A 24,478-nucleotide genomic window follows, 5' to 3' on the forward strand; every position below is an offset into this window, starting at 1 on the left:
CTGGAGAAGCCAATCAGCGGCACCGCGGTTCCGGGTTCTAAAGTTCTCACCTGACCCGTGGGAATGCAGCTACACCTCAGACCCTGAGGGTCTGGGCTCTGGGGTCCCGAACCCTCGTCCTGCTGCTGTCGGGGGCCCTGGCCGTGACCGAGACCTGGGCGGGTGAGTGCGGCGGCGGGAGGAAAGGGCCTCTGCGGGGCGGGAGCGAGGGGACCGCGGGGCGGGGACGCGGGACCCCCGGGGAAGGCGCCTCTCCGCCGCCCCCGCCCCAGCCCCCCAGCCGCCCCCGGCCCCGCCACGGCCTGTGCTCCCCCGCCCCTCCCCGACTCCGCCCTGCTCTCCCGCCCTCGGTGCCCCTCCCCTGCCCTCCCGGCCGCCTCCCCCTGGGCCCCGGCCCCGCGCCGGGACGAGGGTCGCGCGGGGTCTCAGCCCCTCCGCGCCCGCAGGCTCCCACTCCATGAGGTATTTCTCCACCTCCGTGTCCCGGCCCGGCCGCGGGGAGCCCCGCTTCGTCATCGTCGGCTACGTGGACGACACGCAGTTCGTGCGGTTCGACAGCGACTCTGTCAGTCCGAGGATGGAGCCGCGGGCGCCGTGGATGGAGCAGGAGGGGCCGGAGTACTGGGACCGAAACACCAGGAAGGCTAAGAACCACGCACAGACTTTCCGAGTGAACCTGCACACCCTGCGGGGCTACCACAACCAGAGCGAGGCCGGTGAGCGACGCGGGCCCGGGTCCAGGGCACGACCCCCATCCCCACGGACCTGCTGGGGTCGCTGGGTCCGAGCGCCATCCTGAGGCTGCGGGACCCACCGGTCCCCCGATCCGGGAAGAGCCAGCGGACGCTTGAACAGTTCTACTTTCTGTTTGGATTTAATCTCTTTCTTGTCCGGGAAGGGACGATGGGGGGGGGGGGGGGCGGAGGGGACTGAAGGCGGGGGTGGGGCTGCGGGGCGTGGCTGACCGCGGGGCCGGGGCCAGGGTCTCACACCATCCAGAAAATGTACGGCTGTGACGTGGGGCCCGACGGGAACCTCCTCCGCGGGTACGAGCAGTTCGCCTACGACGGCGCGGATTACATCGCCCTGACCGAGGACCTGCGCTCCTGGACCGCGGCGGACACGGCGGCGCAGATCACCCGGCGCAAGTGGGAGGCGGCCGGTGCGGCAGAGCGTGACAGGAACTACCTGGAGGGCACCTGCGTGGAGTGGCTCGGCAGGCACCTGGAGAACGGGAAGGAGACGCTGCAGCGCGCAGGTTCCAGGGGCCGCGGGGGCTGGCTTCCCACCAGGAAGGGAAAAGGGACTCGGTGTCAGAACACCGCCCCTCCCACGGGTGGGGAGACGGAGATCCGCCCGGGTGTTCCTGTTCCTACTAGAGAGGGCCTCACCCAGAGGGCCGCTTCTCGCTAAGGGGCAGTGGGGGAACCCAGTCTCTCCCGGGAGGCAGGTGGAAATTCCCTTTGACCGTGGCAGCCACCTTGAGAACCATGACTTTCCCTCTCAAGGCCTTTCCATTTGAGAACGTCTTTGGAGATCTGACTCCTGGATTTCTGAGGATTGACTATCCACTGCATTCACACCACTAGTGTGTTCCCTTTCTTAGACCTACACTCTACTAACCTGGGCACTCTCCCTGATACTAGAATTTCCAAAGATTAGGAGATCCCAAAGGCTAGATTGGTGACTGTGTATTGTACTCCCTCCATTTAAACCAATGGCTGGGTCCACCTCAGGATGGTCACGTAAGTGCCGTTTCAGTGGCCCATAAGGGTAAAGCAAAGTGTGGATTTTCTGATTCTTCCTCAGAACCCCCCAACACACAAGTGACCACCACCCCATCTCTGAACATGATGTCACCCTGAGGTGCTGGGCCCTGGGCTTCTACCCTGCGGAGATCACCCTGACCTGGCACCACAATGGGGAGGACCTGACCCAGGACACAGAGCTTGTGGAGACCAGGCCTGCAGGGGATGGGACCTTCCAGAAGTGGGCAGCTGTGGTGGTGCCTTCTGGACAGGAGCAGAGCTACACGTGCCATGTGCAGCATGAGGGGCTGCCCGAGCCCATCACCTTGAGATGACGTAAGGAGGGTTTGGGGTACAGCCTCTACTCAGGGAAAGCAGAAGGCCTTCTGGAGAATTTCAGCAGGGTCAGGACTCTTGCCAGAGCTCTGGGCCCCTCACCTTCCCTTCCCTTTCCAGAGCCGCCTCCTCAGCCCACCATCCCCATCACCTGGATCATTGCTGGTGTGGTTCTCCTTGCGGTCACTGTGGCCATGATTGGAGCTGTGATCTGGAGAAAGAAGTGCTCAGGTAGGGAATGGAGTGGGGAGATCTGAGTTTTCTTGTCCCTCTGGGGGGTTTCCTAGGTAAGAGATTGTCCTGTCTTGTTACTGGGAAGTACCATCCTCATGCATGGACTTGCCCACTCTGGAGCTGATTACTAACGCTCACTGTAGCAAACACTTGTGAAAATGAAGGACAGATTTTCATCTTGATAATTCTGGTGATGGTCACCTGATTCCCAGCAGTCACAGGACAGAGAGGAAGGTCCCTGCTAAGGACAGACCTCCAGCAAGTCAGGTGGTCCAGTGACCCCATACCTCGTTCATCATGTTTCCTGATCCTGTCCTGAGTCTTCAGTCACAATTCTGCAAACTTCATTTCAGACCAGGACTGGGAGCTTCCTCTAGGATCTCATGGCCCAGCTCTGTCCTGGCCTCTGACATGATATTTTCTTCCCACAGGAGGAAAAAGGACCAGGCTACTCTCATGCTGCACGTAAGTTTGGAGGGAGTGATCCCTGAGACCCTGAGATAGTGTAAACAGAACCCGATGGGGAGCTCACCCACCCATAGCTCCTCCTTTAGTCTCCTCTCCTGTGGGCTCTGACCACGTCCTGTTTGTTCTCCCCTAGGTGATAACAGTGCCCAGGGCCCTGATGTGTCTCTCAGAGCTCCTAAAGGTGAGACCCCAGAGACCCTGAACTGGTCAGGGGTTGGGGCATTAGGGACACTTTGAACATCTGGAGAGCAGTTGAGAATGTCAGCACTTATGTGACTGACCTCAATTTGTACATGATTTTTTTTTTCACAATGTCAGACCAGTTGCCTCATGGGACTGAGCAATGCAAGATGTGTTCACACTCCCACTTGGTGACATCAACAACCCCTGACTTCTCTTTCTGCAAAAGGTGTCAGAAGGTGTTTGTGTTCCTATGAGCATAATATGAGGATGTGGGGAGACTGGCCCACCATGACCACCTGCCCACCATGACCTCTCCCCATACTGACCTGTGTTGTCTTCACTGATGTGCTTTCCTGTTCCAGCAGAGGCGGGGTTGGACCGTCTTTATTTCATGTTGGGCTAAGTACTAATGAATTACTTCCCTATTGAATGAGAATCCAGATATGAATTTGTGTTTCCTAATTTTTGGCATGTGGGGCTGATGAGGTAATAAAAGGGGAGATTTGTAAAGTTGAGACAGCAAATAAATGAAGCCTGAGAACCTTCCAGAATCAGCGTGTTTGCTCTGCTGAGTGTGTTGCAGGTGGGGCAGAAGGCTGTGAGGAGCCGAGTGGGGACAGGGCCTGTGGGCAGTTGGTGCTCAGTGCATCATGGGCATGGTGTGCTCACCCCTCAGCTGGGTCATCTCTCTGCTCCGTGTCCTTGCCTCTTCTGTGGAACCTTGTCTTACGAGGACCTGTGATCACAGGGACTTGGACATCACCTGTCACCAAGACCTTATGCAGCAAGAGCTTCCTGTGATAGGGTCAGTCTATGCTCAGGCCTGGGTTGGGGTATAGCCCCCATTTTTGGGTGTTTGTTTCAGTGTTCCTCTAGAGCATCAGGCCTGTTCCTGCTCTTGTGTACGAGTTCTTCTCCATTCTCCCTGGGTGACCCCGTCGGTTACAGCAGCGGGTGTCCTTTGGGCTGTGGTCCCCTCAGGCCTAGGATGTCCCCTGCACCCACGAGTTCTGTGGTATGGAGGGATGTACTTTCAGATTCATCCATGTCTTCCCCTCCCTCTAGAGCTGTTTTCTAGATAATTCTTTAGATTCTGGAGGTAGAGAGAGGAGGAATCAGTTTCTCATCCTTATTAAACTTCAGTTAGTTTCTGTCTTCCCTGCTGCTCTGTCCTCTCCCCCCGCCCTTACTTCATTGATCCTAGTGCTGGCTCCGATCCAAGTTCTTGGATTTATAAAGCAGAGTCTAACGTAGATTTCTATGTGGTTGGAGAAAAGGCCCCAAAAAGCCTCAGTACAGTGTTTCTGAAGAGAGAACTCTGTGTGCCGTGTGTGCAGGAGACATGGGGGGGGGGCTGAGCAGAGAGAGGGAGGGGAGGGCAGCCCTGTGAGAAGAGAGAGGCAGCCCAGATGGCGAGGTGGGCGCACGGGGGGGGTTGGGGAGGGAGCTGCCACGGATCAGCTGAGCCTGAGGCACATCTAGAAGAGGGAGGTCCTCTAGCTGCTCATTCATTCTCCTGATAATTGTCGTGTGCCACATACAGGACACGCTATGTTTACATCTGGGACAGCTCCGTGAGACTAAGAAGAGGGAAAATGTGCTGCCCTCGTGGAGATTAGTTCTAGTGTAAGGGGCAGCCTGCACTTGACCCTCGGGCAATGCGGGGATTGGGGCAGTGACCCCCGCGTGCAGTCAGAAATCCAAGTACGGCTTTTGACTCCCTCAAAACATAAGAACTAACAGCCTCCTGGTGACTGGAAGCCTTACTGATAACATGAACTGTCGCTTCGCACATTTGCGTGTTACATGTACTATATACTGTGTTCTTACAATGAATGAAGGTAGAGAAAATAGTAGGAATCATAAGGAAGAGAAAGTGCGTGGACAGTACTTACTGTAGAAAAGTCCGCATCCAGGTGCACACGCCCCGTGCAAACCAGCGTCATGCAGAGGTGAACTGTGTACTGTGTAAGCGCAGTAATAAGGGAAGTGTTTACATGGAAGTTGGCAGGAGCTTTGAGGAAGGTGACCCAGAGCACCGTGCTGGGACGGGGACCATGGCTCCGTTACTCCAGGGATCAGGGAGCCTCACTGAGAAGGTGACCTCTGAGAGGTTTGAAGGTCATGAAGGAATTGTGTCAGAGGAGGTCTGGGGGGGAACTCTTTCCAGGCAGGGAACCCCCAGTGCACACGCACTAGGACAGGAGCGCATCCTGTGTTCACGGAAGGGTGAGGAGGCCACTGGAGCTGGAGCAGAGAGCCGGAGACGTGAGGTCGGATGTCAGCCTCGTCACGGAGGCCTGAGGATATTAGAAGGGTTTTGAGTTTTCTCTGAGTGAGGCGTGGAGTTACAGGAATGAACAGATCGATGGGATTGACTTTCTTGAGCAGCATCTGTTTGCTTCTGTGCAGAATCGGGAGGTGCAGGGCGAGCGACCAGTAGGGAACCTGTAGGAAACCATTGCCATGTCCCAGGAGGGGGATGTGGGCTGTATGTCTGGGATGTGAGGAGGGATGTGGGCTGTATGTCTGGGATGTGAGGAGGGAAGTGATTGGGAGCTGGAGATATTCACAGATGGACTTTGCAGCATTTCCTAATGGATTCATTCTGGGTGGTGAGAAGGAGGAATCAAGGAGAGCATCCAGTGTTTCAGACTGCAGGTAGAAATGTGGGGTGCCTTCCATAGAAGCGGTGAAAATTCTGGAAGGAGGACGTCTGGGGAGGCAGCATCATGGGCATTCACTTTAAGAATGTTGAATCCGAGATGTGTATTAGAAATGCAGGTGACATTGGCAGTTGGATACAGAGTGCAGGGTAGGAGAATATCTAGGTTGGAGAAATAGATTAGGGAGGTGACACCATATAAATGATGATTAGAGCCTTCATCATAGATGAGGTCACCAAGGGAGAAGAGAAAGGAACAGGACCAAACCCTGCACTCCTCTGGGCTAAGCAAGCTGGTCAGAGTGCACACCCACAGTGGACTGCACAGTCTGGTTCTGCGTCTAGAAGGCACATAGACCAGGGAGGCCCACCCTTCAGTGTGCACAGGAATTGCCTGGACTATGAAGATCTAGACAGTGTGGAGTAGAGCATGAGATTCTGGGTTGATAACGAGGTTGGTGCTGATGCTGCTGGTCTTCAGATCCCACACTGAGTAGCGAGCACATGAAGCAGGATCCCCACATGGCCGTGCATCAGCCTCTCCTGTAGGGCTTATTAAGTAAGTGATTCCTGGGCCCATGCCCAACATTCTAAGCTGGTGGGTCTGGGAGAGGCCTGAGTATTTGGTAACAAACCCAAAGCAATCCTGGGGCTCATCCAGATAGGGAAGACTGAAGTCATTGACGAGAGCACTCACTGTGGGAAGGGGGCTTACAGACATATTTAAATGTTTTTGGGGGCATCTGGGTGGTTCAGTCAGTTGGGCATCTGACTCTTGGTTTTGGCTCAGTTCATGATCTCATAGTCACGAGATCAAGCCCCAAACTGGGCTCCGAACACAGCACAGAGTCTGCTTGAAATGTTCTCCCTCTCCCTCTACCCTTCCCCCCCACTCTCTCTCTCAAATAAATAAATAAAATATTTTAATGGATTTTTTTGTAGGAAGAAAAATAGAAGACATGCTGGGAGAAACATATTTTCTCTCCCATGGGGCACAGCCAGGTGGCAGATTGAGGAAGTTGTCAGCTCAACATAAAATCTCAGAGTTACTGAGAGTATAAATATTAAAGGTTCCCACCACACAAAAATAAATGGTAACTGGGCACCTGGGTGGCTCAGTTGGTTAAGCGACTGCCTTCGGCTCAGGTCATGATCCTGGAGTCCCGGGATCAAGTCCCGCATCGGGCTCCCTGCTCGGCAGGGAGTCTGCATCTCCCTCTGACCCTCCTCCCTCTCATGTGCTCTGTCTCTCATTCTCTCTCTCTCAAATAAATAAATAAAAAATCTTTAAAAAAAAAAAAATGGTAACTGTGTGACATGATGCAGGTGTTAGTTAATGCTCTGATTTGAATGATTTTGCAGTATAGAAATGTATCAACCCGCCGGCTGTACACTAAATTCACACAATGGTGTATGTCAATTATATCTCTATAAACCTGGTAAAAAATGTCTGAATTCTTGCTCTTTGGAACTCTCCCCCCTCAAATAAATAAATAAAATCTTTTAAAAATAAATTAATTAATAATTAAAATAAAATAAAATATTAAAAGAAAATGCGGGGCGCCTGGGTGGCTCAGTCATTAAGTGTCTGCCTTCAGCTCAGGTCATGATCTTGGGGTCCTGAGATCGAGCCCCGCATTGGGCTCCCTGCTCCGCGGGAAGCCTGCTTCTCCCTCTCCCACTCCCCCTACTTGTGTTCCCTTTCTAGCTATGTCTCTCTGTCAAATAAATAAAATCTTAAAAAAAAAAACCCGCCAGGGTGCATGGGTGGCTCAGTCGGTTGGGCATCTGCCTTCAGCTCAGGTCATGGTCCTGGGGTCCTGGGATCCAGCTCCCCATCGGCCTCCCTGCTCAGTGGGGAGCCTGCTTCTCCCTCTCCCTCTGCTGTTCCCCCTGCTTGTGCTCTCTCTCCCAAGTAAAGAAATTAAATCTTTTAAAAAAATAAGTAAGTAAAAATTAAAAAAAGAAAAAAAGAAAATGTAGGAAAATGGCAAAAAGCACCTCTTAAAAATAACTATGAAATATAGTGATAAATCATTAAATATTTAAAATATTACCATATAAAATATTCACTTAATAAAAAGTAATCAGTAAAGGAGGAGTGAGTGGAAGCATGGAAAACAAAAAACAAGAAGTATAATGGCATCATAAATCCACCTGCATCAATATTAACGTTACATGTAAATGGCTTAAATAAGTCATTCAAAGCAGATTGTTGGCCTGAAAACCAAACAAGATCCAACTATGCTGTCTGCAGTAGACACATTTGAGATTCAACTACAAATAGATTAAAATTAAAGGGATGGGGTGTGCCTGGGTAGCTCAGTTGGTTAAGCATCTGCTTTCAGCTCAGGTCATGATCCCAGGGTCCTAGGATCAAGCCCTGCATCTGCTCCCTGCTCAGCAAGGAGCCTGCTTCTCCCTCTTCCTCTGTCCCTTCCCCCTCTGCTCCCCAACTTGTGCTCTCACCCTCTCAAATAAGTAAATTAAGGATGGAAAAATTTATATCAGGCAAACAACCATAAGAAAGCTGGAGTGAGGGGCGCCTGGGTCGTGCAGTTGGTTAAGCATCTGACTCTTGGTTTCGGCTCAGGTTGTGATCTTAGGGTTGTGAGATCAAGCCCCACTTCAGGCTCCACGCTCAACGCAGAGTCTGCTTAAGACTCTCTCTCCCTCTCCCTCTGCCCCTCCCCACTCTCTCTCACAAATAAATAAATCTTAAAAAAAAAAAAAAAAGAAGAAAGCTGGGGTGGATACACTCATTAGACAAAAGGAGCTTTAGAAATGCTAGTAAAGGGGCGCCTGGGTGGCTCAGCTGTTAAGCCTCTGCCTTCGGCTAAGGTCATGATCCCAGGGTCCTGGGATCGAGCCCCGCATCAGGCTCTCTGCTCGGCGGGAAGCCTGCTTCTCCCTCTCCCACTCCCCCTGCTTGTGTTCCTGCTCTCGCTAACTCTCTCTCTGTCAAATAAATAAAATCTTTAAAAAAAAAAAAGAAAAAAGAAATGCTAGTAAAGATAAACAGTGTCATTTTATAATGATGAAAGGATCAAATCATCAGAAAGATGAAACAGTTATAAACTTAAATTCACCTAATGACTCAGCACCAAATACATGAAAGCAAAATTGACAGAAATTGAGAGAGAAATAGACAATATGACAATAATAGTCAGGAACTGCAATATATCACTTTCAATAATGAATAGAACAACTATGCAGAGATCAATAAACATAAAGAAGACTTGAACCATACTATAAACCAACAGTAGAAATCTGACATTTATAGAACACTCCACCCATCAATAGAATGTACATTCTTTTCAAATGCACTTGGAGCTTTCTTGAGGATAAACCATATGCTAGGCCATAAAACAAACCTCCATGAATTTTAAAGGGTAAAAATAATACAAAATATGTTCTCTTATCATAGTGGCATGATACTAGAAATCAATAACTGGAAGAAATTTGGAAAACTCACAAATACGCAGAATTTAACAACACACTTCTGCATAATCAAAGGGTCAAAGAGATATCAAAATGGAAATCAGAAAATACTTTCAGATAAACAAAAATGAAGACAGAGCTCACCAAAACCTAGAGGGTGCTACTAAAGCAGTGTTGAGAGGCAAATATATAGCTGTAAATGCCTATATTAAAAAAAAAACATCTCAGGGGCGCCCGGGCTCAGTCGATAAGTGTCTGACTCTTGATTTTGGCTCAGGTCATGATCTCAAGGTTGCGAGATCATGCGTTGGGCTCAGTGCCGATCACGGAGCCTGCTTAAGATTCTCCCTTTCCCTCTGCCCCTCCTCCCCTTGCTTGCATGCATCCACACGCATGTGTGTGCACTCTCCCTCACTCTCTCTAAAAAAAAAGAAAAGAAATATCTCAAATTGGGGCACCTGGGTGGCTCAGATGGTTAAGCGTCTACCTTCTGCTCAGGTCATGATCTCAGGGTCCTGGGATCGAGCCCAGCGTCAGGCTCCCTGCTCAGCGGGAAGCCTGCTTCTCCCTCTCCCTCTACTGCTCCCCCTGCCTATACTCTCTCACTCTCTCTGTCGAATAAATAAAGTCTTTAAACAAACAACAACAAAAAAAGAAATATCTCAAATCAATTACCTTAACTTCTACATTAAGTCAAAGAAAAAAGAGGAGCAAACTAAACCAAAAGCAAACAAAAAGGAAAAAGTAAAGAGTGGAAATTAATGAAATAGAGAAAAGAATAAAATAACAATATATAAAGCTAAATCACATGCAATCCTTTGAAAGATCAACAAAACTGACAAATCTTCAACTAGACTCACACACACAAAAAAAAAAGCAGAAAGAGAGAAAAGATTCAAACTACTAGGATCAGCAATGAAAGAGGGGATATTATAACTGACCATATAGAAATAAAGAGAATTTATGAGATTATGATGAACAATTATATGCCAAAATATTAACTTACTTAGATAAAATAGACAAATTCATAGAAAGACACAAACTACTCAAGCTGACTCAGAAGAAAAAGACAATTTGAATATATCTATAGCAAGGTAGAAGATTGAGTCAATTGTCAAAAACTATTCAGCAAAAATACCCAGAAGTAGAATTACCAGGAGTTCTATTTTAATTTTTTGAAGAACCTCCATACTGTTTTCCATAGTGGCTGCACCAATTTACATTCCCACTAATAGTGCATGAGGGTTCCCTTGTCTCCAAATCATTGCCAACACTTGTTATTTCTTGTCCTTTTTTTTTTTTAAAGCAAACTCTACACCCAACATGGGGCTCAAACTTACAACCCCAAGATCAAGGGTGGCATGCTCTACCCACTGAGCCAGCCGGGTGCTGCTCTTCTCTTTTTGGTACTAACTATTCTGACTGGTATGAGGTGACATCTCAAAGTGGTTTTGATTTGCATTTTAATGGTAAGGAAATGTGAACACAAATAGTAAGTGTAACGTGCATGCATGCTTAGTGGACATATATGTAGACCATCAGCTCTGACCAAGAGTCCCAAAACCTCATAAAAGAGACAACATGTGAGCTGCATTTGAGGTGTGAGTAGAAACCCAAAGGACACCTAGCACAAGTGAACATGGCTCAGAATCCAGGACATGAGTGTCTTTGCCTGGGCCAGGCCTGGATTCAGACTAAGCTGACTGAGGTGCCAGGTGCTTCCTGGTTAAGAAAGTGTCCTGGGGCGCCTGGGTGGCTCAGTTGGTTAAGCGACTGCCTTCGGCTCAGGTCATGATCCTGGAGTCCTGGGATTGAGTCCCACATCGGGGTCCCGGCTCAGCAGGGAGCCTGCTTCTCCCTCTGACCCTCTCCCCTCTCATGCTGTTTCTCTCTCTCTCTCTCAAATAAAGAAATAAATAAAATCTGAAAAAAAAAAAAGAAAGAAAGGAAGTGTCCTGACTTCTGACTATTCAGAAGTCACAGCTACTACATGTTGAAACTTGAGAGAGGGAAGCCTGAATTTTTCTGAAAAGCAAAATCCTGCTGGAGGACTTGTTTAAAAGCGGAGTGTTGGGCCCTCACCCCTGGAGTTTCTCATTCTGTAGGTCCTGGGTAGGGCCTGAAATTTGCATTTGTCACAGGTTCCTAGGTGTTGCCAGTGCAGCTTGTCCCAGGTCCACACTTTGAGAACCATAGCCCTGAGCCAGTGTGGTTTGGTTTCTAAGTATCAGAAGAGGTCTGGAGAAGGCCTATGAGGCAGAGGCGTGGGATAAACTAAACCAGACCTGGCACCTGCTGGAACCCTGCTCCCACCACAGCGATCCCGTGTCAATTGCCGTGGGTTCCAGGAATGGCAGACACGCCGGGAGGGACCGGATGTGGAGGTCTGAGGGTGATCCAGAAGCAGTGCTTTAAACACAGCACTGGGGCTACCTGGGACCCCACAGACTGGCTCCTGCCCCCTCAGGCCCGTCCCACCCCTCACAACATTGACCTCCAGGCCTTGCTCTACTCTACCTCAGCTGTTGGGACCTAGGATGCGACCGGAGATACACTGAGCACACTTTCTGATCCAAAGATAGGGTAACATAGCCTGACAATTATTATTTTTTTCTTTTTCATAGCCTGACAATTATAAGCCAACTAACAGGGATAACAGAATGGGCTAATAATGATGGTCCTGATACTTGGCAAATGGCTTCAATAAGATGTCCTAGACTAGAACCACCAAGTGATTTATTTTTGAATCATTGGGACTTTGAACCCACATGGACACTAGAGGGCGTCCTGAGATTTATAAAGCTATAGGATTTTGTCTAACCACCAAGAAAGTCTCGTAGATTGGGTTTTCCCACTTAAACTAAGATTTGGTCGATTTCCTTGGCCAAACAAATTGCTTTTATTAAGTAATCATGCCCTTATTTTACCTTTTAATGAATGAAAGATAAATATATGAAGAAATATAAGGCATTTTTTTAGATAATGTCTAAATTTTAATTTATTTTTTTATTATTAACATGTAATGTATTATTTGTTTCAGGGGCACAGGTCTGTGATTCATCAGTCTTACACAATACACAGTGCTCCCCACAACACATACCTTCCCCAATGTCCATCACCCAGCCAGCCACCCCATCGTTCCCACCCCCCACCGCTCCAGCAACCCTCAGTTTGTTTCCTGAGATTAAGAGTCTCTTATGGTTTGTCTCCCTCTCTGGCTTCATCTTGTTTCATTTTTTCCTCTTTTCCCCTATGGTCCTCTGCCTTGTTTCTCAAATTCCACATATCAGTGAGATCATATGATAATTGTCTTTCTCTGATTTACTTATTTCGCTTAGCATAATACCCTCCAGTTCCATCCACGTCGTTGTAAATGACAAGATTTCATTTTCTCATGCCTGCATAATATTCCATTGTATATATACCACATCTTCTTTATCCATTCATCTGTTGATGGACATTTAGGCTCTTTCCATAGTTCGGCTATTGTGGACATTGCTGCGATAAACATTGGGGTGCAGGTGCCCCTTCGGATCACTTTGGGGTATCTTTGGGGTAAATACCCAGTAGTGCAATTGTTGGGTCGTATGGTAGCTCTATTTTCAACTTTTTGAGGAACCTCCATACTGTTTTCCAGAGTGGTTGCACCAGCTTGCAGTCCCACCAACAGTGTAAGTGGGTTCCCCTTTCTCCGCATTCTCACCAACATTTGTCATTTCTTGACTTGTTAATTTTAGCCATTCTGACTGGTGTGAGGTGGTATCTCATTGAGGTTTTGATTTGTATTTCCCTGATGACAAGTGATGTTGAGCATTTTTTTCATGTGTCTGTTGGCCATTTGGATGTCTTCTTTGCATAAATGTCTGTTCATGTCTTCTGCCCATTTCTTGATTGGGTTATTTGTTCCTTGGCTGTTGAGTTTGATAAGTTCTTTATAGATTTTGGTTACCAGCTCTTTATCTGATAGTCATTTGTAAAAATTGTCTACCATTCTGTCGGACTTTGAACCCACACTAGAGGGCGTCCTGAGATTTAGAAAGCTACAAGGATCGTCTCTAACCACCAAACAAGTCCTGTTTGTAGATTAGGCTTTCCAGCTTAAACCAAGATTTGGTCGATTTCCTTGACCAAACAAATTGCATTTATTGAGTAATTATGCTCTTATTTTACCTTTTAATGAATTAAAGACAAATATATAAAGAAAGATAAGGCATTTAAAAAGAAAATAACATGTTGAGTTAAAATGGTAGTAAATATCCTTGTTCAAGGACTGATAGAATTTTCAGACAATTTTTTGTCTTAATGAAGGTAAAGGAATTATTCCTGTCATATTTTTTTTCAGTTTTTTTATTTTGAGTTTTTCAATTTCATTTGTTTTGTCTCCTTTGGAATTGTTATTTGTTTTATGTTTTTTTGTTTTTATTTTTGTTTTATGTTTTGATTTAGTTCAAAATTGAAAAGCTTCAAAAAGATAAGAAGTCTCTCTCTCAACCCTGTCCCATCCCTAACAGGCAACAACTGATATTAGTACCTTGCTTATTTTTCCAAAGACATGTTATGCCTATGCAAGCAAACATTAATTAATATAATAATGTCTAATATATATATTTTCCCTTTTACACAAATTTTGACCATATGCTTTCCCACACCTTGCTTTTTTACACTTAACCATGTACCATGGATACCCTCCCATAAGGATGTATTAAGAGCTTCCTGTGTCTTTTTATTTTTTATTTTAAAGATTTATTTATTTATTAGAGAGAGAGAGCAGAGGGGAGGGCAGAGGGGGAAGGAGAGAGAAACTCAAGCAGACTGCCTGCTGAGCACGCAGCCTTACCAGGGGCTGGATCTCAGGACCATCAGACCTGAGCCAAAACCAAGAGTTGGATGCCAAACTGAATCAACCACCCAGGTGCCTTGTGTCTTTTTATTTTTTAATGGTACTCCTTTGTATAGATACATGATGCTTCTTTTTTTTTTAAGATTTTATTTATTTATTTGACAGAGAGAAAGAGAGAGAGCACAAGCAGGGGGAGCAGCAGAAGGAGAAGCAGGCTCCCCGCTGAGCAGGGAGCCCAATGCGGGGCTAGATCCCAGGACCCTGGGATCATGACTTGAGCCCAAGGCAGACGCTTCACCAACTGAGCCACCCAGGCGCCCCAATACACAATGTTTCTTAACCAGTTCCCTACAGATAGATTATGTTTTTTTGTTTTTAACATAGATGCTGTAATATATAATTTTGAATACAGTCTCCTTGCAGGTATGCAAGTATATTTTTGGACACATTCCTAGAAGTGGGACTGCTGGATGTATACTTTTTTTTTAAGATTTATTTATTTATTTAAGAGAAAGAGCACTCCCGCGTAGGTGCATGGGGGGAGGGGGAAGGGCCAGACGAAGAGAATCTTCAAGCAGACTCTCGGCTGAGGGTGGGATCCCTTGCCCCATGAAATTACAACCTGAGCGAAACCAAGAGTCCAACTGAGCCACTCAGGTTCCCCTATTTATTTATTTTTTTAATGATTTTATTTATTTATTTGAGAGAGAGAAGCAAACTTAGGACCCTGAGATCAAGAGGTGCCGGATCCACTGACTAAGCCAGCCAGGCACCCCTGGGTGTATATATATATATATTTTTTTTTTAATAAAGTCTTTTAAATTTTTTTTATTTTTTTAAAGATTTTATTTATTTATTTGACAGAGAGAGAGACACAGAGAGAGAGAGAGGGAGCACAAGCAGGCTCCCCCTGGGATCATGACCTGAGCCGAAGGCAGACACTCAACGACTGCGCCACCCAGGCGCCCCTACATTTTTTAATTTGGACAGAAATTGCCATATTGCCCTTCAGAAAAACATGACCAGTTTGCAATTCCATCAGCAATATATCTGAGTACCTGTTTCGGTATGCTATTTTTTAAACTATGAAAATATGTAGAGGGGCACCTGGGTGGCTCAGTCAGTTAAGCGTCTGCCTTCGGCTCAGGTCATGATCCCAGGGTCCTGGGATCGAGCCCTGCATCGGGCTCCCTGTTCTGCGGGAAGCCTGCTTCTCCCTCTCCCTCTCCCCCCGCTTGTGTTCCTTCTCTCACTGTGTCTCTCTCTATCAAATAAATAAATAAAATCTTTAAAAAAAAAAAAAAGAAAATATGTAGATACGTGTTTGGGGTTATTTGTGTGTAGATGATATTTGAAATCCTGGGACTAGATGAAACTAGAGTGATTAAGAAGGTAGTAAAAACAGAGCAAGCAGCCCAGATACAATTCTTAAACATGCCAGTATTTAGAGGAAAGCGAGTCAGCAAAGGGAGTCAAAGAAAACTAGAACTGTATAATGGCACATAGGCTTTAAGGCGGGGGTGGGGGGCTGGGGGGTAGGGGCAGGACTCTAAAATCATAAAATCACTTCAGAGAACAATTTAGCATCATGTGGTGGAGATGTGCAGTAATTCCAATCCTATAAACATATCCTAGGGGAATTCACGCAAGGAACCAAAGAGAGAAGCCCCAAAACATTCATTATAGAAAAAAACTAAAGGTCAGTGGAGGGGATAAACTGTAGCATATTCATACCATGGATCCCTTCTCGCAATGAAAATAAATGAACTATTTGTATAAACATGGATTCATCTCATATATAATGTTAACTGAAAAAGCAAGCTACAGAATGATACATTCAGAGAGAAACAATTTATACAAAGTCTTAAAACATGCCAAATAAAGGGATTCTTTAAAAAGTCTTGGTAAAGAGGTGTCTGGCTGGCTCAGTGGGTAGAGCATGCAACTCTTGATTTCAGAGTCATAAGTTTGAGCACCAAAATGGGCATAGAGTTTATTTTATTTTTATTTTTTAAAGATTTTATTTATGGGGCGCCTGGGTGGCTCAATCAGTTAAATGTCTGCCTTCGGCTCAGGTCATGATCCCGGGGTCCTGGGATGGAGCCCCGCATTGGGCTCCTTGCTCAGCAGGGAGCTTCTCCCTCTGCCTGCCACTCTCGCTCGCTCACTCTAGCTCGCTCACTCTCTTTCTGACAAATAAATAAACAAATTAAATCTTTAAAAATAATAATAATAAAATCTTTAAAAAATAAAAAATAAAATAAAGATTTTATTTATTTATTTGAGAGCTCGAGCATGAGCGGTGGGGGAGGGTCAGAGAGAGGAGCAGCAGACTCCCTGCTGAGCAGGAAGCCCCACGTGGGACTTAATCCCAGGACCCTGCGATCATGACCTGAGCCAAAGGCAGACGCTTAACTGAGCCACCCACGCGTCTCTAGAGTTTACTTTAAAGGAATAAAATAGAATGAAAGTCCTAGTAAAAACATAGATATAAACCAAATTCAACACACACACCCCCCCCCAGGCAGTCCATGCCTATGCAGTGTTAACTGAAGCACATGCGTATCACAACCATGCAAAATGAGGACGATCTCATTTTTCTATTTCTATTTCTATTATTTACCATGTATACATATAGCACATAACATAAAAATGTTAAAAATTGACAAGCCTAAGTGGTTTTTTTATTTCTATTTTTTAAAGATTTTATTTATTTATTTGACAGAGAGAGACACAGCAAGAGAAGGAACACAAGCAGGGGGAGTAGGAGAGGGAGAAGCAGACTCCTTGCTGGGCAGGGAGCCCGATGCGGGGCTGGATCCCAGGACCGTGGGATCATGACCTGAGCTGAAGGCAGACGCTTAACGACTGAGCCACCCAGGCACCCCAAGTGGTATTTTTTTATAATTCTTTATTATTTTCTTACAGCTAGAACTACTTCGTAATGAAACTTGTGAAGTAAATCCAAAGGAATTGAGCAAAATAAATAAAAGGGAAGAGTTGTCCAGTGTGGTGAAAGCCACTGAGAGGTAAAGATGAAGAGGACACCATTAGAAGTGACAATACTGAATATGTATGTTTGTGATCTTGACCAGAGCAGATTTCCTGGAGAAATGTAAGCAGAAGCCAGAATGAAGAGGACAGAACCAAGAAAGATGAAGAAGTGTGGACTACAGGGGCGTCACACTCTGGGTGTGTGATAGGGTGTGGAGGACTGGGAGGCAGGGTTGGATTCTGAGCTTTCTTCTTTGGTTTCAAAACTTAGAAGAAAAGGAATTAACATTTATTTAGTTCTTCCCACAATCTTCAGAGAGATCTCCTGAAATAGTTTTTACAAACTCAAAGTTTCAAACTGTTTCTCTAACAGTTCCTAGGTCCTTGAAAGAAATTAGGTACTTTGTCCTGTTTTCTGAATACAAAAACAGTGATGTGAAGTTCCTGGGGCTAGACCTCACAATTTGGGCCATGATTTTTAAGATTTTTTTTTTTTTAATTTTATTTATTTATTTGACAGAGACACAGTGAGAGAGGGAACACAGGCAGGGGGAGTGAGAGAGGGAGAAGCAGGCTTCCTGCCGAGCAGGGATCCCGATGCGGGGCTCGATCCCAGGACCCTGAGATCATGACCTGAGCCGAAGGCAGATGCTTAACAACTGAGCCACCCAGGTGCCCTGGGCCATGATTTTTAATAATGTGTGGAAAAATCAGTAGATTTTGCTTTCCCGAAGAATTTTTTTTTTTTTCAAGTTCTTTGTTAGAATGTTTGCAATACGTGTGTGACAAAGGATTTGGATGTGGAGTATATAAACAACTTCTATACTTTGACAATGAAAAAAACAAAAGCAACAACAACAACAAACATGAGTAAAAGACTTAAACAGACACTTTACAAAGAAAGATACGTGAATTGTCAATGGTCAATATTAATCTGAAAAACTTTTCAACATCAATAGTCATTAGGGGAAAATGCAGAGTAAAACCACAATGAGAAACCAGTATGCATCCATTAGAATGGCTAAAAGTAAAAAGATTAATAAACTATAAAAGTTTGTAAGGATGTGGAACGACCTGAACTCTCATCCATTGCCTATATATAGGAATATAAAACAATTGGGGCACCTGGCTGGCTCACTTGGTAGGACATGTGACGTTTGATCTCTGGGTCATGAGTTCAAGCCCCATGTTGGGTGTGGAGATTACTTTTTAAAAAACAAAAAGGAATATAAAACAATTACTTTGGAAATCAAGTTTGTATCTTTTTTTTTTAAAGATTTTATTTATTTATTTGAAAGAGAGAGACACAGCGAGAGAGAGAACACAAGCAAGGGGAGTGGGAGAGGGAGAAGCAGGCTTCCCGCTGAGCAGGGAGCCCGATGTGGGGCTCGATCCCAGGACCCTGGGACCATGACCTGAGCTGAAGGCAGACGCTTAACGACTGAGCCACCCAGGCGCCCCAAGTTTGTATCTTTTTTAAAAAGATTTTATTTATGGGATGCCAGGGTGGCTCAGTCGGTTAAGCGTCTACCTTCTGCTCGGGTCATGGTCCTGGAGTCCAGGATTGAGCCCCATATCAGGCTCCCTGCTCAGCGGAGAGCCTGCTTCTCCCTCTCCCTCTGCCCCTCCCCCTTGGCTTGTGCTCTCTATCGCTCTCTCATGCTTTCTCTCTCTCAAATAAATAAATCAAATCTTAAAAAAAAGAAAGGCTATAAAAGATTTTATTTATTTAGCGACAGAGAGAGCGCGCGAGCGGGAGGAGGGGCAGAGGGAGAGGGAGAGAGAATCTTAAGCAGACTCCCCAGGCTCGAATCCCTGACCCTGAGATCCTGACCTGAGCCAGAATCAAGAGTCAGACGCTTAACCAGCTAAGCCACCCAGGTACCCCAGTGTTGTATCTTGTCGTAAAGTCAAACAACAAGGACTCTATGACTAGCATTTATGTTCTTAAGTATTTACTCAAGAGAAATGAAGATACATGTCCATAAAAATGGTGTACAAGAATGTTCATAGTTGGGCGCCTGGGTGGCTCAGTCGGTTGAGCGACTGCCTTCGGCTCAGGTCATGATCCCGGAGTCCTGGGATCGAGCCCCACATCGGGCTCCCGGCTCGGCGGGGAGCCTGCTTCTCCCTCTGACCCTCCCCCCCTCTCATGCTGTTTCTCTCTCGCTCACTCTCTAATAAATAAATAAATAAAATCTTTAAAAAAAAAAGAATGTTCATAGTTGCTTTATTTGTAATAGCCCCAAACTGGGAAAACTCCAAATGTCTAAGATTTGTTGTACAATCTGCAATGGAAACCTATCCAGCAAAAAAAAAAAAAAAAAAGAACTACTGATACGTGCAACAACATGGATGGATCACATAGATACTATGTGAAATGCAAAAAGCCAGACACAAAGAAGGCTATGCTCTATGAGTGCATTTGTATGATGTTTTTATTTTTTTAATTTTTATTTTTTAAAGAAAATGCCTTTTTTTTTTAAGATTTTATTTATTCATTTGACAGAGACAGAGATAGCGAGAGCAGGAACACAAGCAGGGGGAGTGGGAGAGGGAGAAGCAGGCTTCCCGCGGAGCAGGGAGCCCAATGCGGGGCTCGATCCCAGGACCCTGGGATCATGACCTGAGCTGAAGGCAGCCGCTTAACAGACTGAGCCACCCAGGTGCCCTGTATGATGTTTTTAAATAGGCAAAACTACTCTATGCTGATAGTCGTCAGATCAGTGGGTGCTTGGCTGGAGAAGGGAGGCTGAATAAAAGGGGGCAAAGAGAACTTCGTAGGGTGAAGGAAACGGTTTATATTTTGATACAGGTGTGGGTGACATGGCTGTATGTATTTGTTCAACTTCACTGATAGATTCACTAAAAATCTGTTCATTTCACCATATGAATATAATACATCAATTAAAAAATTTATAATAATTTTTTAACGTTAATAATAAAAATGAGCTAATTGGAGACAAGATGTATGAAGACATCTATTGCAGCATTGTAAAGGCAAAAACTGGAAAACCCCAAACATCCATCATTAAAGGGCCAGTTGAGTAATTAAGAATGCAATGGGATTCTCAATTTTTGTGGCTTTTTTCTCTCTTTCAGAATGTAAACTTTTATTGTTGTGTACCTTTTAAAATATTTATCTCTTGGGCGCCTGGGTGGCTCAGTTGGTTGGGCGGCTGCCTTCGGCTCGGGTCATAATCCTGGAGTCCCGGGATCGAGTCTCGTGTCAGGCTCCCTGCTCGGCGGGGAGTCTGCTTCTCCCTCTGACCCTCCCCCCTCTCATGTGCTCTCTCTCTTTCTCGCTCTCTCAAATAAATAAATGAATAAAAATCTTTAAAAAAATAAAATAAAATATTTATCTCTTTTCAACTGCAGATTCTTTGAAGGTAGGGACCACCCCATTTTTGCTAGTTTAAAAATAAAATATTCTGCATTGTTATTCCTATAAACACGTAAATCATTTCTTTTTTAGCTTCAGGGCTCTCTTTGGACCCCACCCCACTCCCTTTCGATCTATCACATACCATCTATACGGGGCTGAAATCCCACAGAGAGTGAGGAGGCTGCACAAACAGCTTTTTCAGGGTGGATTCATAACTGGTAACATGAAACCCCTGCCAAATATCCAAATTAGGCCAGAAAAAAGAGAAGCAGAAAGAGCTCAAAATGATCTCTGTTACCTCCACATTTTAAGAAAAAAGAGAAAATGTACCAAACAACCACAGGATGACAATAAAAGATCAGATATATCTGCAAGTCAACATTTGGTGATTTGTAGGATTTCAGGAAAGAAAGAGATGAATGTGGCCAGAAGAGCCATTAAGAGTTTGGAGGGGCAGAGGAAGGAACTGATGTAGCTGGCTTCTTTGTAGCATATACTGTTGGCCAGGAACTTTATTTATTTATTTTTTTAAGATTTTATTTATTTACTTGTCAAAGAGAGAGAGAGACAGCACAAACAAGGGGAGCAGCAGAGGGAGAGGGAGAAGCAGACTCCCCGCTGAGTAGGGAGCCCGATACGGGGTTTGATCCCAGGACCTTGAGATCATGACCTGAGCCCAAGGCAGCCACTTAACCGACTGAGCCACCCAGGCATCCCAATGCCAGGAACATAATATTAATATCTCTTTGAATCTTCACAAGTTTCATGTGAAGAGGAACCTTCCATTTTAGAGATCTCTGAAAGTCAAGGGTTTAACCATTCTACAAAATCACCAGGAGCAAATCTGAATTGATACCCAGGACTCCTGCCTCCAAACCTGCCTTGTTTCCATTATCCCACCCCAGTATTCCTAAAAAGGGGAAGCTTTTGAATAGGTCATGAGACGGGATAAAGCACAAGCTGATCCGCACTAAAACCACAGAGAAGTTTCCTCTGCGTATCCCCAAGCCCTCCTCAAAGGATTGAAATCATCTCCTCTGATCCACCCGGTACCCCTTCCTCTCCCTCTCCCTTCATAATGGCTGGAGGAATAGGGAAGGAAGGAAGAAGAAATTGCTTTTGCCTTCCTTGGGCCCTCCCCCTCCTGGGATCTCAGCCTTTCTACCATCCACCTTTCCCCACACCAGCCCATTCACGCCACAATCAAGTGCCCATTGTGTGCCAAGAACTGTGCTTGCCTCCAGGGATAATAAAATGAATAAGACAGTGCCTGCTCTTAAGGAGTTTGGCGTCTAAGAGAGGACCAAAGACACTAGACTAGATTGTAATAATCTTCAGTGTTAACACTTGGTATCACCCCTACAATGGAGGGAGGGCAGAGGTAATGCAGGGAAGGGGACCTGGATAGAGCTGACATGTCAGGTATAATAGGTTTGGAATGCTCTTTAAAAAAAAAAAAGATTTTGGGCGCCTGGGTGGCTCAGTTGGTTAAGCGACTGCCTTCGGCTCAGGTCATGATCCTGGAGTCCCTGGATCGAGTCCCGCATCGGGCTCCCTGCTCGGCAGGGAGCCTGCTTCTCCCTCTGACCCTCCCCCCCTCATGTGCTCTCTCTCTCTCATTCTCTCTGTCTCAAATAAATAAATAAAATCTTTAAAAAAAAAAAAAAGATTTTATTTAAGAGACAGAAAAAGAGAGAACAAGTGGTGGGGAGGGGCAGAGGGAGAGAGAGAGAAGCAGACTCCCTGCTGAGCAGGAAGCCCGATGCGGGACTCGATCCCAGGACCCGGAGATCGTGACCTGAGCTGAAGGCAGGCCCTTAATTGACTGAGCCACCCACGCGCCCCGGTCTAGAACTCTCTTTACTGGAATTCAAGTCTAGACACAGGTAAATAATGCCCTTCTGACTAAATTCCTTTCAGTCTTCCTGAGAGATGGGTAAGCTCATTCCCAGAACAAGGAAGACAGGTGGAGTGAAGAGACTAGTCCCCAAGGACATAGGCTCGGGACACTTGGGTTCTACTGGTCACCACTGCCTACCCAGCTTTTACCTAGGTCCAGCCTTCTTCCAAACCTCTCATAGCCCTTGACTTCATTCCACGAGGCTCACCACAGAGATCATGGCCACAGCGAGCCTCAGAGCCAGACTGTTGAGAAATGAAGTAACACTCATCCTGGCTGAATTAATCTCTGTGAGGCAGAGATAAACTTGGCCTTTCAGTCCCCTTTACAGATTTAATTACAAATCCCAAAGGCCTGCAGACCTATGAAAGGTCACTCAACTGATCAGCTGCAATATCTACAGCTGACAAAGATACAGGGAAAGGGGCATTCTTAAGAATGGAAACTGTGGAGACTGGAAACTGCTTCCATGGTTTGTGAATAGAATCTGAAAATATAAATGAAAACACCTACCCCCACCCCCCAACCCAGCAATCCACAGTGGGGAATATCACCTATAGAAAGAATTTGAGGTTACAAATATGTAAGGATCTTTTTTGTTGTTGTTCTTGTTTTTTGTTTGTTTTTTGTAAGGATGTTTTTTTAATTGTTTTTTTTTTTGAAGATTTTATTTATTTATTTATTTATTTATTTATTTATTTTTAAAGATTTTATTTATTTATTTGACAGAAAGAATCACAAGCAGGGGGAGCAGCAGGTGGAGGGTGAGGGAAAAGCAGTGGGGACACTGAAGGAGCCCAACAACACAGGGCTCAATCCCAGGATCCTGAGACCATGACCTGAGCCAAAGGCAGACGCTTAACCAACTGAGCCACCCAGGCGCCCGTGAAGATTTTATTTTTAAGTAATCTGTATACCCAATGTAGGGCTCGTACTCACAACCCTGAGATCAGGAGTGGCGTGCTCTACCTAACCAGCCAGGTGCCCCTGTAAGGATGTTTATTGTAACATTATTTGTAGTGTTGAAATGGAAACAAACCAAATGTCCATCAAGAGTGAAAACACTGGGGGCGCCTGGGTGGCTCAGTCATTAAGCATCTGCCTTCGGCTCAGGTCATGATCCCAGGGTCCTGGGATCGAGCCCCACATCAGGCTCCCTGCTCCGCGGGAAGCCTGCTTCTCCCTCTCCCACTCCCCTGCTTGTGTTCCCTCTCTCGCTGTGTCTCCTTCTGTCAAATAAATAAATAAAATCTTAAAAAAAAAAAAAAAGAGTGAAAACACTGGATAAATGGTGACATGTCCATGCTATGGACTATTATGCTGTTATTAAAAAGGTGATTAACCTATGTATACAAAGAGATGTCTGTAAGTTTATGAGTATTATGAGCTGTATTATCGTATCTTTGCAAGAGCACAAAGTAAAAGCCTCAGATATGTGGATATCTGCTTGTATCATCAGAGAAATATGTGGAGGGGTACACAGCTGTTAATGTGATTACCTCCTGGTAGTGGAAAACAGTGCATTTGTTAACTTTTCTTTCATTAAGTTTTGGATTGTTCAACTATAATGACAAGCATGCACTACTTTTGTAATTTGAATTTTATGCTCTATACATCAAAACCTTCTTGGTGATGGTTGCACAACAATGTGAATATACTTAATGCCACTTAAGTGTACTTCATGTATACTTAAGTGGTTAAAATGGGGGGCGCCTGGCTGACTCAGACCATGTGGCTCTTGATCTTGGGGTCCTGAATTCAGGCCCCACCTTGAGTGTGGAGATTAGGTAGATACATAAACTTTTAAAAATGGTTAAAATTGGAGGTGGTGGTGCCTGGATGCTTTGAAGCATCAGACTCAATCTCAGCTCAGGTCTTGATCTCAGAGTCGTGGGTTCAGGGCCCACATTGGGCTCCATGCTGGGCGTGGAGCCTACTTTAAAAAAAATGGTTAAAAATGGTAAATTTTTATGTTTTGTGTATTTTACCACAATTTAAGAAACAAAACCAAAAACACTTCTGATGTATCTATCTCCAAATGATCCTGTGACTGAGAATGAAAGTTGGGGCTGGTCAGAGGCTAGGAAATCAGAAGTGAAAGTGAATTTTTAAAAACATGATATTTAATTGGTGAGGAGGAATCTGAACATTAAAACCCTCATAACCCAACAGGGACCGAGGCGGTTAAATCCAGAATTGCAAAGGAGAGGTGGGCCAAAGCACGTCTCCCCACCTGCGGAGCACGGAATCCCGCCTCTGACAGGATTTTGTTCAATGGGATACA

At 45.6% G+C, this 24,478-nt stretch overlaps 1 pseudogene across 1 annotated transcript; it reads left to right on the top strand.

Moving 5' to 3' along the window:
* Window positions 1–335: 335 nt before the first annotated feature.
* LOC118552749 (class I histocompatibility antigen, Gogo-C*0203 alpha chain-like) lies at window positions 336–3,520 on the top strand (annotated as a pseudogene). Its single transcript, XR_013441337.1, has 6 exons — window positions 336–716; window positions 983–1,258; window positions 1,810–2,084; window positions 2,205–2,315; window positions 2,750–2,783; window positions 2,920–3,520. The product of XR_013441337.1 is annotated as a class I histocompatibility antigen, Gogo-C*0203 alpha chain-like (transcript).
* Window positions 3,521–24,478: the final 20,958 nt, after the last annotated feature.

The sequence above is a fragment of the Halichoerus grypus genome, chromosome 9 (assembly GCF_964656455.1).
Source record: "Halichoerus grypus chromosome 9, mHalGry1.hap1.1, whole genome shotgun sequence".
In the NCBI taxonomy this organism is placed as follows: Eukaryota; Metazoa; Chordata; class Mammalia; order Carnivora; family Phocidae; genus Halichoerus; species Halichoerus grypus.